Source organism: Corvus brachyrhynchos, unplaced genomic scaffold (assembly GCF_000691975.1).
Source record: "Corvus brachyrhynchos isolate BGI_N302 unplaced genomic scaffold, ASM69197v1 scaffold412, whole genome shotgun sequence".
Classification (NCBI taxonomy): Eukaryota; Metazoa; Chordata; class Aves; order Passeriformes; family Corvidae; genus Corvus; species Corvus brachyrhynchos.
The window spans coordinates 508,903-513,955 of NW_008236761.1; the positions used below are offsets into that span (position 1 = coordinate 508,903).

The 5,053-nt window shown below is 45.7% G+C and overlaps 1 long non-coding RNA gene across 4 annotated transcripts in view; it reads right to left on the bottom strand.

Moving 5' to 3' along the window:
• Positions 1-2,605: 2,605 nt before the first annotated feature.
• LOC108444895 overlaps positions 2,606-5,053 on the bottom strand; it is a 77,815-nt gene continuing 75,367 nt past the window's right edge. For 3 of the 4 annotated variants that reach the window (XR_001859615.1, XR_001859614.1, XR_001859612.1), the window contains one exon: positions 3,227-3,916. This is a non-coding gene — a long non-coding RNA (uncharacterized LOC108444895). The other variant, XR_001859613.1, reaches the window with a different exon arrangement.

A 5,053-nucleotide genomic window follows, 5' to 3' on the forward strand; every position in this document is an offset into this window, starting at 1 on the left:
GGGAGCTCAGCAGGTATGGATACAAATACTGCTGCTAGCAAGAATTTTTCTTGCTTCTTTCCAGTCCCGTGGGATACTTTTCTCTCTCACAGAAGTTTTCAGCAGAGTTCTATAAGCCATGAACACCTGCGACTGTGCAGAGCTTTGTTTATGGCACAGTAGAAAAATATTTTGACAATGGATGTTTTAGGATTTTAGCCAATCACCCCCAAGGGGGGGCTGATCCTCTGTCCAATTAGACTATGAAGAAAAAAGTCTATAAAGGAGTTTGTAAAATAATTAAATAAATCAATCTTGCTGCACAATTCCTGCCTGCTGGATGTTCTCTCCTCCCTACCACTGCGGGATACCCTAATAAGCAGGAGATAAAAATCTTGTTTTTCTGAGTGGATTAGCCCAGGAAGCTGGGCCCTGGCTGCTATGATTGGGTCAGAAAAGGGGACCTGTCAGAAAATACAGAGTGATTTTGCCCAGAGAACCTTTTCTACACCTGAGTGAAAGCTGCAACACTCAGCGCAGGGAGTATCTCAGCTCCTCAGGGTTTATTAGGCAGCATCCTCCTGCTGCCTTAGTGTCTCACTGGCTGCATATTTACTCACCTGGCTGGATAAGGATTGCATCACTTGCATTTGCAAAACGCTCCTTTTATTTTTCTCCAGGAGAGTTAACAGCCCTGACAAGACTTTCCAGCTTTGCCTGGCTTCATAGTGGGGAAAAGCCCACCTCAGCATTTCCTGCCTCCTTTGCATTTTCAACAGCACTGCTGGGGAGGGGGTGCATGAAAACCTCCATCAGACTGGGGTGTGAATCTGAGTAACTCACAATATTTAGACGTAAGCAGTCCCAAGGCTATGGAGAAGAGTGGAAATTAAGCCTTATAAAACCCCTGATGTTTTGCTCCTTTACCATAATACCTTTTATTTTGGTTGTTGTGTTCATTTTTTACTTAATGGGGGCCCTATTTACTTTTTGTAAGTCTACTACTTTAAGATAAAGTTATATAATATAGCCCATGCTTCATAAATCCAAATGCTGGAACATGAAAATAGTTTTTAGAACAACATGAAGGAAGATCTGCTCTTTTTTATGCGTACCAAAGGCACCACAGCGACGTTTTTAGGTGATGCACCATAAGTTTGCCTGTGCAGCAGACTCCAGGGAAATTATGATAACAATAAAGCACGTATTTAAAGAAAGATTTTTAAGATTTTTAAAACTGTGTTGCGAAAAAGATAGAGAGTAATTGTATAATTAATGCTTCACTTTGGGTTTTGGGTGGGGCTCTTTCCAGAGGACTTCAACTCAGGCTCGTATGGGAGCGATTTGCCAGAGACAGATTATTCTGGGAACATTTTATAGCACAGAACCATCTTTTTGTGGGATAATCAGGCAGGCAGAGATCTACACAGAGAAAACTGCCCTTGCCCCTGGTTGCTGGAAATTGTCCCTGTAATTACTTGCAGGCACAGAGGCTGAGCCTGAAAACTGGGGCCATAATGCCTTGAATAATTTCTTGCAAATGGGATTGGGTAGTTTGCAAGTCGTAAAGGCATCCTAAAATCCGAGGCATTTCCTATATCCACGTGGACATTGGTCAGGATGGGCGAGCTTGGGGTGTAAAAGAGGGTTCGGCAGTAAAGAGGCAAAAGGGCTTTTTGCTGTTTGCATCAGCACTGGGCACCCACGGCACTGAGCTGTGGCAGTACCGGTGACATCAGTGAGCATTGCTGGAGTCTGAACATTCCCCGGGGAGCCCGCGGAGCTTCCCCGGCACTCCTGGCAGCCCTAAATGGGGCGTTCCACACCCTCAGGGCAGGGGATTCACTAGCAGGCTGCACTCGACACTCTTGGAGGTCTTTTCTTATGGATTCGGTGAGAAACGTAAATTCCCTTCCAACCCAAACCACTCTGGGAGTCTATGAATAGGAAAATGAAAAGGAAGAGGGAAAAAGAGAAAGAGAAGGTGTCCCTGCCCGTGGCAGGGGATTGGATGAGCTTTAAGGTCCTTCCCACCCAGACCATTCCATGATTCCATGGAGTGTGCATTATTTCAGCCAGAACTCCCCTTCCCAAACCGTGGGGCTCTGTCCCAGAAAAGGTCCCCGGCTGTTCATGGGATCACTGAGGCTGGAGGGGACTCAGGAGCTCAGGATAATTCTGACTGTCACTTTGCAGCAGGTTGGAGCTTCAGTGTGATCCTCAGGATCAGGTTTTCACCAAAACCTGTTCTATTTTTATGAACCTCTTCTGTTGGGTGCTGTAATCACCTCCCCATGGAGCAGAGCTCGTCCCTCTGCCTGTCTTTCCACCTCCCAGTGGAGCTCCTCAGTGACTTCCAGTGCTCAAAAAGGAACAGAAAGCAGAGCATGCAGTGCTGTGCAGGGCAGGGGCCGCAGCAGGGCTGGGCTGGGTCCCAGCCTCGGCAGCACAGGGCACACTTTGCACAAGGGGCGCTTTGCTGGCTGAGGAAATCTGCGATTAATCACCACCAAGCCTCAATAATGCAAAGGAGGCACTTCCATAACAGAAGTCCCCACATGAAAAAAAACTCTGTTTCTTTAGAAAAGAATAAACCTTTAAGCAATTTAATCTTTAAAACCCCATTGCTGCTTGCAGATGATTTAGATATAAGGAACATCTCCAGCACATGCATGATTCAAATACGCTTTTCAAATAAAGTCCTTTGATGAAATAAGGGAATTAAACATGAAACCCAACATCTCCCAATTGCCAAAGAGTCCTTGGTGTGATGGCTGGTCAGCTGAGCAGCAGAGAGCTGACAGCTCCATCACTCAATTCATTATCCAAATGTCGCAGAACACGAGATGGTTTTATTAAAGCAGCGATGTCTAAGAGTTGTTAAGAAAACCTGCAGAAAATGTTCCCTAAAAGCAAAAAAGAAAACACCAGAAATGTGTTTGGCACTCTGGATGGAGCCATACAGCCTCCAGCTGAGCTGCGCTGCTTTTCATCCTAGTGCCACAATATAATTTCATGTGCTAAGGAAAAAACCAGTCTCACTGCTAGAACATCAAAGCAAGCCCAAACAATGCTGTGTTTTAAATAAAAGGACAAACCATTGGTTCCCCCATGTCCTTTTCCTCCTTGCCGGAAGGCTACATCAGCAATATTCCAAAGGTGTGAAATGTGGAAAACAATTTTTATTTTCTCTTCTGCAAATTCCACTGGTTTTCGGATGCTTCTCACCTCTCCATTTGCACTGGGACAAAAAAGAGGGAGAAAATGAATTAATTTATGTTTGCACTGCTATTGTACAGCCCTCCTGATTTTTAATGTTTAGTTTGACGAATGTCATGGGGAAGGTTGCGTAAAGGTCATGTCACAATTTCCCAAGTTCATCTGGGTTTAGGCAGGGCATGTGGCAACATTCCTTCATGGGCAGGAGCAGCATGAAATTCATTTTTACATCCTGGTGTAAAAAATGCACAACAACCTTCAGACTAAAAATATTTGTGGAAATTACATGGGGCTTTCAGAGAGACAGATTCATTTCTTTCTTTATTTATTTCTATATTTAGATTTCCAAAATAATGCCTTGGACAAGGAAGCTGTCCATCAGGTCATTTTCACCAGCCATTTTACAAATCACACCTTGTGATTTACCCTTTCCACTGATGTTCCAGGGAGCTGGGGATTCTCGACAGCGTTCCTGGGCACCTTTTCCCAAAAGCTTGTCCAGCAGCGTTTGCTGCCTCCGAGTCCTGTGCCAATTCCTGCACTAATGAGAAGCTGCATTTGCTTTTCTGCTGGTTTTTCCCCCCAGACTTGTCCAATACGTGCCATCTGGGCTCCTTCACTGTTCAGAAGGGGCCTCGTTGCCACAAAAGGAGGTTTTAGAGATCTCCACCCCTTTGAAAAGATCCCAGTCATGCTCCAGGAGATCACCAGAAAACACCTGCACAAATAAACACTTGATTGAGGCACCAGGAGTTTGTCAGTCAGAAACTTTTTGATGATCTTTTTAATTTTCTCCTGCTCTTCATTTCTTGCCAGTTCTCACACATTGATCGAAATGTGTTAAGGACCAGCAGCAATTTCTTATATTAATAAGCTAACTCCACTCCCTGCTGCAGCTTTATTGAACAAAAATGAGTTCTAAATGCCTAATAATGTCTTTTTACTGCCTTGTCTAGAATTCAAACCTTCAGTCCACCTCTGCTCCCACTTTTGGGGAAGGAATTTTCCCTGACATCCAGCCTATCCCTCTGCAGAGCCCTCCTGCCCTCCAGCAGATCCACACTCCCACCCAGCTGGTGTCATCTGTGAATTACAGGGTGCCCTCACTTCCCTTCTCTGGAACAATGTAGTATTTCAGTGATGGCATTTGCTACAGTGGATATGAAGGCAAAGGTTTGTCTCAGGAAATACTCCATACTTTGTGCAAGACAGATGTAATAATCATCAGGGAGCAGAGGAGAATCAGAATGAACTGTTACGAGATACCCACACAGAGAGAGGTGTGAGATTTCACACTCCCATGTTCTAACTCTTTTTACTTAAAAAAGCTTAGCGTTTGTTCTCCTCTCAAGCCCATTTAGCTGGTTTCTATTTAATGGTCCCTTAAATCCCAGGTGGTTTTCTGTACAGGTTTCTCTGAGCAAGAGGCTTTTGATGCTGCACAGAGCTCAAGGTGGCTCCCTTCCGCTCAGGAAAAAGAGTGTTTCCAGAATGTTCCTGGGCTAGGAGGGAGTGCTAATCTCCTCTGTGGGGGCTGGGTTTGTAAGAAAAAGGGTTCTAGGGAGGTTTGGAGTCCCCATCCCTGGAGGTGTCCCAGGAAGGCCTGGACGTGGCACTCGGGGCTCTGGGCTGGGGACAAGGTGGGCATCGGGCACAGCTGGGACTCAGTGATCCTGGAGGGGTTTTCCAGCCTCAGTGATCCTGGGATTCTCTGATAATGAAATTAGCACTGCTTCAGCAGCCCTCAGCCTTTTCCAAGCCAGCTGGAACTGCGCTGTAGGAAACAAGGCATTCCCTCTGTTAGTGACCTTCACCTGCTGTCCCTGGTCCCCACCTGCCCCTGGATTTCCCCGGC